The sequence below is a fragment of the Chionomys nivalis genome, chromosome 23, assembly GCF_950005125.1.
Source record: "Chionomys nivalis chromosome 23, mChiNiv1.1, whole genome shotgun sequence".
NCBI lineage: Eukaryota > Metazoa > Chordata > Mammalia > Rodentia > Cricetidae > Chionomys > Chionomys nivalis.
The window spans coordinates 4,560,060-4,570,854 of record NC_080108.1 but is presented as its reverse complement, the minus strand read 5'-3'; positions in this window follow the sequence as shown (position 1 = coordinate 4,570,854).

Sequence of the window (10,795 nt, the reverse complement as noted above, 5' to 3'; positions counted from 1 at the left end):
TAATCAGGGCCATGGTTGTATTTGTATTACATAGCCAACAGCTTTTCTTTTCCTTTGCAGCATCCCAACACCTCTCTCCTTAAGAAAAAGCAACTTGAAATGTATGAACTGTGATCGTGTTTACTTTTCGGGACTGAAACCAATCACACACAAAAACACCTTTTTAGGGAAGAAAGATATCAGCTCTGCCTGGCATTGAAATGCCCAGTCTTTTCTGACTCACACTGAGCAACCTTGAATAAATCACCTTGGATTCACTTTTTTTTTTTTCTGCCTGTGCTGCACAGCGGCCAGCAGAAAAGCTGCCCTAGATACAGTGCGGTGCCTCAAATATTAAAGCTCTCCACGCGCTTCGCTTCTGTTCATTCTTTCTTTCCTTTTGATCTAACAAAACTTCTTAAATTATGAATTGAGGAGTTTGAAAGGATGTTTCCCCTTCAAGACAGAGTAAAAATGCATGACTTCAGAGAGAAAAGAGGGTCGCTGAGACAAAGAGACAGGGGGGGCTTAGTGGAGCCTAGCTACAGGCCAAGCCAAGGTTCTTTTTTCAGTCCATAGGAACTTAAGAAAATGGTCACACCTCAAATGAGTTTTAACAATGTTTGGTTTCAAAATGCAACCAATCAAGCTAGTTATTTTCACTTGAAACCCAAAATTCCATCTCCAACATCATTACCAACCTTAAGAATATAAAATTATTGCTGATTTAAAACACCCAACATTCCCTATTTGAGACATTTCTGCAGATCAGTGGGCAAATAATTAGTTTTCAGCCTTTGAAATAAATAAAAAAGAATTTGTATTCATGTAATCAGGGTAAAATAGAAAGGAAGGGTAAGAATTATTTCTGAGAGTAATAGGGTTTTGCTTGGACTACAGCTAGGTAGTTATTTCAAGATTTTTTGTGTTTATTTGTTAAGTTACTCATTGGTATGAGTGCAGTTGCAGGAAGCTGTGCTGGCTCCTTCCACCTCTGCTGTCTAGGTGGCTGCAGTCTGCACTCTTCTGCCCTGCTCCACACAGCTGTCTCAGAAGATGTATCACTCTGCATCCCAATCAAGCATTTGTCTCCCGATGTAGATGATGAGCTCCCTGAGAGTTGGGAAGCTGTACCATGCTTTCCTTTTGTCTAGGGGTGAAGTGTGAGACAGAGTAGGAAGGAGTAAGTGTATGGTTTTGAAAATGAACTTGGCTGTCTGTGAAGGAAACATGATGGATGATGGAGACTCTTGTCTATGCTGTTTCCTTCCAGTTCAGTCGGGTTAGAATTTTCTTTAAAAAAATTTCGATAGATATAAAAAATGGTAAAGATGAAAAAAGGCAAGAAATATTTCCTCCCTTTCTTGAGCCAAGAAATGGTGCCAAAAACATTTTAAGAACAAATTGGCCCCAAACATACTTGTGTTCAAACAAGTACAGAAGACAGTGAAAACATGCTTTTTTTGCACGGTGTCATTTTTGCACTGGAATAAGGGAAATAATAGAAAGGCATAGGATTAATAAGCATACTTGACTCCCACGAGGGCGAGCTGCACATGACAAAGCCCTGCGATGGTCTTTGCATGATGAACTCTGGTGTCATAGTTTGATACTATACTTCATTTGCAACTGACAAATTATTTTCATGGGCTCTGTATTCCTGACTGAACCATACCACTTCAAGAAAAGGTCATGGCATGTATGAGAGATGACAGAACAGGTCTCAGGAACTCTCTCCATGATCATCAAGCCATGATGATGAGATAACTGTGAGGAGGAGAGTCATCTCTGAGACATAGTCATGTACAGGCAGGCCCTGCCTATCTGAGACCTTTAGTCCAATACTGGTTCTTGATTAAGATAAAAATGTTTACCTTTGCTTAATGCTATTGAATCTTGTTGTGTTTTCTATAATTCTGTTAATATTTACAGAGTTGGTGGATCATAATGGAGGTATAAAGCATTTTCAAATATTTATCTTTGTGGTTGGAGTGAAGGCTTAGCAGTTTAGAGTAGGTAAAGCTCTTGCAGAGGACCAACATTCAATTCCTAGACCGCATGTTAGATGTAGTACAAACTCCTACCACCCAGTTACCTCCAGAGCTACCAGTTACCTTGTCTAGCCTGTGTGGACATCTCTTCCCACACATATGTAAATCATTAAAATATAAATTTTTAACAAATATATAAAATATATAAACATATAAGTATGTAAAATAAATAGTTATTGTTATTTAAGTCATAAACAGACTTTCTGTCCCTGGAAGAAATGTTCTTGTATGAACTTATAAAACTCTCCAGAGCCAGCATCTAATGTCCATTTCCTAAAATATGTCTTAGGTAACCAAGAGGAAAGTATCAAGCTGGAGCTTAGAGTCAGTCAGCTCTGCCCAACCTGCAGGTGATGGCATAGCATCATCCTCCCAGCTGATGATGCAGCTGAGACCTTTCTTACAAAACAAGGATACATAGACCCCAAGCAGGTTTTCGAGGTAAACTATGTTTGAAAATAAAGCTCTGTCTTCACGTCGGAGCCCTCGTTAGCTCAGAATTGAAAACACGTTGAAAAAGAGTACTGCAAATCAGTGCCCTGCCAAAAAAGCAGTCTGCCGATATGAAGTTATGGTACCAGTGATACCAGTTCTCATTTTCAAACAAGCCACCAAATCAACCTGAAGTCTTTGCCCATTGCTTTGCTGCTCTGAAATTGATGTTAACTTCATCCATGGTAGGAGATGAGTTGTTCCACGGTATCAAATCACAAGTTAATTTACCTCCTCAATTGACTATATAATGAAAAGACTCCTATTCTTGAATCCTCCTGTGTCTGTGAGAATTACTTCAATCTAAACAGACTGAGGATTTAAGTCACTGTGATGAATTCTACCATAGAATTCTATGTGCCAAGAACAATATTTGGCAAAGGGTTAGAAGTGGGACCTCTGGATCAGGCTTTGCCTTCAGCTGTGTGACCTTGGGGGAGTTACCCATTCACTATGAATCTCCTTTTCTTTCCTTCTTTCCCACCTTCCTTTCTTTCTCCCTTCCTTCCTTTCATTCCTTCTGTCTTTCTTTTTTCCTTCCTTCCTTCCTTCCTTCCTTCCTTCCTTCCTTCCTTCCTTCCTTCCTTCCTTCCTTCCTTCCTGTCTTTCTTCTTTCTTTTATTAAAAAAATTCTTGCCATACATAGTATATCCTGATTATAGCTTTCCCTTCTACTTTCCCTAGTTCCCTCTTCTTCTGAATCACTCTCTTTCTGTCTCTCATTAGAAAAGTACAGGCCTGGCCGGGCGGTGGTGGCGCACGCCTTTAATCCCAGCACTCGGGAGGCAGAGGCAGGCGGATCTCTGGGAGTTCGAGGCCAGCCTGGTCTACAAGAGCTAGTTCTGGGACGGGCACCAAAGCTACAGAGAAACCCTGTCTCAAAAAACCAAAAAAAAGAAAAAAGAAAAGAAAAGAAAGAAAGAAAAGTACAGGCCTTCAAGAGAAAACAACAAAATAAAATATAAGATGAAATAAAAACTGTCATATCTAAATAGGACACGGCAACCCAGCAGGAGGAAAAGAGTCTGAAGAGTAGGCGTAAGAGCTGGATAACCACTTGTCCTCACAGTCAGGAGTCCCGTAGAAATAGAAGATGATAGCTATTATATGTATGCAGACCCGCATAGGTCCTGTACTTGCTATGTCAGACTATGAACTCACATGTGCCTTGCTGAGTTGATTCAGAGGGCCTTCTTCTCCTGGTGTCCTTCATTCCTAAGGATTTTCTGCTATACTCAAAGACGAGTGCTTTATCCAGTCATTGTCACAGAAGCTTCCGCTGGCAGTGGATAGGAGGAGATGCAGAGACCTGCAGCCAGACAATACATGGGGAGAAAGTCAGACTTGGAGGTCTTTATTAAATCTGTCCTCCAGAATTCAGGAAATAGCACGGAAGAAGAGGCAGAAAGATGTGGATTATATGGGCAGACTGTGAGGGAGGGTGTGGTGAGAATGTGTGGGACAAGACAGGGATGGAATTGGGGTGGGTGGCATTTGGGGGGCATGTGGAAATCTAGTTCAGTGAAAACTTCCTGTAATTTGTGAAGGTGATACTGGTGAGCCCTCATAGTAATGAGGAACTCAGAGTCTCAGCTGGCCAACTCTTTTATCCAAGCAAGGCTTCTTGTGGTGGGTCTGGAGTATATTTGGTTGGGATATTGACCAAGGGATTCCATGGAAATCCCTAAACAACCAAGGCTGTTGCAAGGGAAAAAAAAGACTGTGCTCTGAAAACTGACAGCATGGCCCCATTGCCGAGGACAACACCTACATAACTCATTAAACATGGTGAAGTCAAACTGGGGCCAACGTGGAGCCCTTGCCCCTGTGTTCTAGTCTCTTTGGTGTGGGAAGGTACTCTGCAGGCTACTGAAAAACAAAAAACAAACAACAACAAAAACTTGGACAGCAACCCAGTCATTAAACCTTGACCTACAATCATTCCTGGCTGAAAAAATATTCTAGGGCAATGGTTGCACAGAACACGTGGAAGTAGCCAATCAATGTCTGTTTGGATGTGAGGCCCACTCAATTATTTATTGGGGTATTTTCAACTACCCCAATAAATAATGTCTGTCTTCCTTCCACATTATTTCCTTATCAAAGTTTTACAAGGTCACACCCTTGGTCTTTCCCCTGAGTAATTAATTACTGGCAGTATAAAACATTTAGAACCTTCTGAACTAAGTCCCTTAAAATAAAGTTAGATAATAAATGGGAGGCACGAAAGTATCAAGAGAAGCAAATGAGATAACATAAAATTGTCTCACAGATGTTGATCAGAGTCATATATGTGACACATGTGTCAGATTTTAGAATAAATTATGTCATTCATGGATCACCAAATGGCTACAGAGGCTGGTAAGGTTGCGTGCTGGCAAGACTTCCACCAGAATTCAAACCCTAGGACCCACATGGTAGAAGGCGAGAACTTATTTATGCAAGCTGTTCTGCAACCTCCATGAGGGTACTTTAGTGTAAACGTGTCTCCGTCTTCCTCTTTGCCTTTGTCTCTTTCTGTGTGGGGGTAATAACTGTGTGTGGTTTGCATAAGGTTTTTCAATCAAATCACTCTGTTTCTTAAAGGGCTAACAATGTCTTATTTAATAAATACTTTGGATCCTTCATATACCCCCATCTCCTAATTCTTCTGTAAATTAATGCACCTGTCCCTCATCACACCTGAGTGAGAAAGATATTGATATTATTCTATATTAAAGATGTGGAAAAGGCCCAGAGAGGTTAAAGGTTAAACAGCTTGTCCACAGACACCCAGATAATGAGTAAAGATGTGAAAACTGCAACCCAGGGCATCAAATTTCAAATGATGCAATTTATTGAGCAGCTCCCATGTGCCGAGGCACTGTTCTGACTGATTTATATCCACACATCCATGATCTAATTTAGTTCTTTGAGGCAAATATTAACATTTTAATTTCCCTCCTATGACACAGAAAGGATCATAAAAATACACACAAAAGTTCTATTTTTATGATATATTTTATTATAAATATTTGAATGAATGCTACAATCAAAATATTTGTATGATATTAAAAGGACTTTACACTTGTTGTTGGTTTTGTATGTGCATGTATGCATACGTGCATGTATGCGTGCATGCCTTCTTGTGGGTGTGTGTTTGAGGTAAAGTTTCATGTATTCCGGACTGTTATCCTACTTGTTATAGAGACAAAGATGATGTCAAAGTCATGATTCTCTGTCACCCAATTTCCAAATTCTGAATCCTAGTGGACTGCTGCCTCCCACTTGAGTTTTTAAAAGTCATTCCATCTGAAGCAGGTTCCTGCAAGAAGCCTAGAGCTGGAAAAAATACATTGTATGCACAGATAGGAAATGTTGAGTTCACTTGTATTGCTAAAAGTATCTTATACAGTTAATTTAAAAAGCAAGTCACAGGGTTAATATTTACAGTGTCCATCTCAACAGAGAAGTAAATGAGGCTTCAGAGCTTAGTGCCTTGTATTCAAATCTCTGGTCACTCTGTGAATGCAGAACGTCTTAAACCGTTTGTCTTCTCTCACTGTCTTCTTGAAGCTGAGATTTATAGGGCGGTTACTAGATGGGTTACACAAATAAGTGTGAATATAAATTCAGGGTGAATGTGGGATAAAATGTTGAGGGTTTAGTTCCCAGAAGCACAGAGGTGGGAGGAGCCAAGAGACTGAGAAGAAGCACAGAGCCCTGGGAGGAATATGGAAATAATCACCTGGGACCAGGGAGCCTTAAGGTCATGGTCAAAATTTTTAAAGTACTTTTATAGAAACTATAAAAGATAATTTTAAAAGGGGTAGTTTGCTTCAAACTGTTTCTAAAGAAGTGCTGGTTCACCTTGTGAGCACAAAATTATACACTTTTACTTTTGGGGAAATTACATGAATTGGACTGTGTGTGTGTGTGTGTGTTTCCACACATGTGGCATACGGGGAGACCAGAGGATAGCTTCTGGGAACCATTCCTCTTTCCACAATGTGCATCTCAGTGTTGGGATCAGGCTGTCAGTTTTTTCAGCAACCGCTATTAAACTGCTGAACCTTCCAACCAGCACTTTCTCCTTCATCTTCATAAATCCCTCCTTTGAGATCCCATGAAATATTAAGTTTAAAGTGTGTATTTTTTTCTTGCATATTACCTATAGTCCTATGAAGATTTTAATATAAATTACTTTACATTTTACAAAGGAAGACATTGTTAGGAGAAACCTGAACTTTGGGTCCAAGCACTTTAAACCCTCCCATCTTCCAGATATCCCCAGTGCATAGGATCTCCAGGTATTGCTGCCTATTAGGGGCCTGGGTGATTGATTATACATTAGTAGGTAGAAAGCGGTGACCAAGGTCATGGGGTGTCTGGTAGAAACACACTAATTAAAATCCAGGGAGTCATTCCCCTGCACTAACCCTCTTCTCTCCAGTGCAGCAGAACCTATGTGCCAGTTTGTAGGATAGGCAAGGCAGAATGGAAAACCATTTCCAGTGTTGTATTATGCTGTATAAGACGTGGTTCGCACAGACTTGGATGAAAGATCCCTCTGCCTGATTAAAGAAGTAAAACACCAGACTATTAAAAAGTTAGAAATCTATTTTTTATTTTTTATTGAGCTCCGCATTTTTATCTGCTCTCTTCCCTGCCTTTCCCCTCCCCTTTCACCCTCTCCCAAGGTCCCCATGCTCCCTATTAACTCAGGAGATCTTGCCTTTTTCTACTCCCATGTAGATTAGATCTATGTATGTCTCTCTTAAGATCCTCATTGTCTAAGAATTGCTGACAGCCTAGTCTAGCTGACGGTAGCACTTACCTGACAACCAACATGAGAATGGAGACTCTAAACCAGTAACCTCAAGATACTGAACTTTTCAGAGGAACATAGGTTCTGAGAAGAGGTCTGAAAAACCAGGAGAAAAAATGTGGTTCTCTTCACAACTCATGAAACTCTAAGCAAAAGTCTGAAATAAAATCTGAGTTTGTGGACTGTGGACAACTATGTCTAAGGCCTCATGCACAGTCTCTTATGTCAGCAGGAAGGGAGATGACTGGGATTCCTGGGAAAGGGTATTGAACCATGGCAGTCCTACTACCAGGAAGGCAGGAGGAGACAGGAAGAAGATAATATCCCCCAAGGCAGTGTCATTGGTCAAGGTAGATCTAGGATGCAGGTCAGGATGAAGTCTAGACCTGAGTCTGCCTCCCATTTAACAGTCTCTAATAGTAACTCATTATCTTGCATTTCTATTTATTTATTTATTTATTAAAGATTTTTGCCTTCTCCCCGCCACCACCTCCCGTTTCCCTCCCCCTCCCGAAGTCCCCCTCCCTCATCAGCCCGAAGAGCAGTCAGGGTTCCCTGCCCTGTGGGAAGTCCAAGGACCACCCACCTCCTTCCAGGTCTAGTAAGGTGAGCATCCAAACTGCCTAGGCCCCCACAAAGCCAATGCGTGCAGTAGGATCAAAACCCAGTGCCATTGTTCTTGACTTCTCAGCAGTCCTCATTGTCCGCTATGTTCAGCGAGTCCGGTTTTATCCCATGCTTTTTCAGACTCAGGATACTGTTTTCTATTTCCGTCCATTTGCATGCAAAATTCAAGAAGACATTGTTTTCTTACTGCTGAGTAGTACTCTAATATGTATATATTCTATACTTTCTTCGTCCATTCTTCCGTTGAAGGGCATCTAGGTTGTTTCCAGGTTCTGGCTATTACAAACAATGCTGCTATGAACTTAACTACTTTCAATTCCATCTTCCCTGACGTTTCTCTTCCTTCCAGGTACTTACATTTGCTTGGAACAATTTGCCTTCAGGAAAAGCAAGCAAACAAAAGTAACACTAACCAGAACTGGCTAACACATGTGTGGCCAGTTATCTCATGTATTATTAGCAGGAACACGAGCAGGGGCATGTAATTAATGGCAGGCTATTCTCTGTGGCTATTCATTAGCAATGCAGAAGTACTTTCTTACCAAAGGTAAAACTGGGAGTCCCAAAGGTAAATTATCAGGCATTTTCTTCACTCTGAGCAACCACACCCAAGTCAGTTTTGTCCTCTCCCTGCGTGGCCACTGTGTGTTTAGAGGCACTACATACAGATGTCGAGGAGAAGCACAAGATGTGGCCTCTCCTAATGTTTCTTCCTAAGAGAAAGTCCAGTTTACATAAGTGATACTCTACCACATCTAAGGAAGCTGTTTCAGAAGAATTCATCTTATATCTATCAGGAAATCAAGCACTGACAAGGAAAGTCGGTTTCATACCCAGGAGAGAAGTACCCCAAAGATAAGGCTAGAATAGTACCAAGCCCAACTCAATAACAACACAGAAAAAGAAACTTGGCATTTTATACGACTTTTCTGTGAGAGTATATTTTCCTACATCATCTATATGATTACGTTACTGGCAGTACAGAATACTCTTACGTTAATATGCTGTCATTCCCGAGTATTTCCCAGGGTATACTTTGATATGTTTATAAAATTAGATGTCAGAGGCAAGTATAATATTTTCTATACTCCTCAAATTTATACTTCAGTGATTCACAGAGAACTGACAGAAGAGATTTCTTATACGCCAGGTTTAATGGTACTAGGAGAGTAATGTTTTATCGATAGCGTGTTAAAGGCATAGTTCCATTATCTTAGACAAGCACACTGGTATTTTACTTAACCCTCAAACGAAGATAAGAGACTAACTGCACAAAAATGACCAAAGTCTGCGCTAAATCAATGTGTTAGGATGAGTCACTCAGAACACTTAGCTTGTGTTAACTTAAGCTCTCCAACTTCAGAGCAATAGTTTACAGACACTCTAAAGCCTTTCTTTAAAAACGTTTCATTGGTGTATACTATATAAAATAGTGGTTTCCATAGCAACATTTCACTATTATTCACAGTATATTATATATTTAATCATATATATATATATGTTATATGAATGCATGTATCCATAAATATGTGTGTTAACATATAAACAATTAGGTAACAGCTTGATAACATTCGGTCCCACTTAGCTAATCTTTTAACCTTTGACAACAAAGTACTTTAACTTATTCAATAAAAGAATGTAAGTCACATGTTACTGTGAATCTATCCCTAGTAACAACACAGTTTCTTCCACATCTGCTATTTGTCATGTTATCATGAATTATTGCAGTTAAGCCCTTGAAAAAAAACACCCATTTCCATTTTATAGAGAATATCTCATAGCCTTTAAGATAACTTCAGATCAGCACCGATTGGACAACCAGGAAAGGATAAATCCAGCCCATTTTGCTAACTTCCACAGCCATGGTGTTCTCACCAGCTAAGCTGCCCAGACTGGTAGCTATCCAATAGGGAGTGTAAGGCAGTGGGTGAAGAAATTGTAAGTTCAAATGAGTGCTCTGCTCCCTGGGATCATTAAAATGGCATTTCAAAAGCACACTCTACATTCTCTGCCAATTAGAGTACATTTAGCAGAATATGGTCTGTTTTCAGCTTTAATTGATTCAGTTACTTTGATTTGCTTGTTCTAATAGGCCAATGTCTGGCCTTCTCTGGAGCTTTAAATTATGTCCCTGGGTCCCTGGAATCACTCTACCTGAAGTTTAGCTAATTAAGGAGAGAAAAGAAAGGAGGGAAAGCAAAACATTCTTCTCCACAAGAGAATCTCTCCTCTCTCTGTCTCTCTCTCTGATGTGTGTGTGTGTGTCTGTGTGCATGTGTGTGCAGGCATATGTATTTGCATGTGTGTGTGTCCACTATTCTCATTTGCCTCTAGTAGTTGCCCAATAATGATCTGAGGAGTTTGGTTCCCTAGTGCTTTCATGAATCCCATGCTTAGGTGAAGTCTAATTGGCAGGTCTCACCAGGCCTCACCCCCACAGTCAAATGATTGTCAGAGATGGTAGGAGGAGAAGATTCTTCTTAACATTGGTCTGTCTCTCCCTTAAGTCACTGAGTACTTGCCATTGTGTCAGTGGAGGGGTTGAGGATAGAAAAGGCAGCAGAGGAAGGCAAGACAAGACGGAACTGTTGAGTCCTGCACAGAGGCTCTGGGTTGTTGCTTCGTATATGTCATCTCACCGAATCCTTCTCATAAATCCAGCCTCACGGATGGAAAGCTGGGGCATTACATTTAAGTGACAAGTCTAAGCCACAAGCCCAGTGGAACCATAGGCACAATCTAGAACTCTATGAAGGGTTTTTATGAAGTATGGACACCATTAGTTGACTCTGCGATACAGACATTCACAGCTGCAACCATTCTGATCAATGTGCAGCAG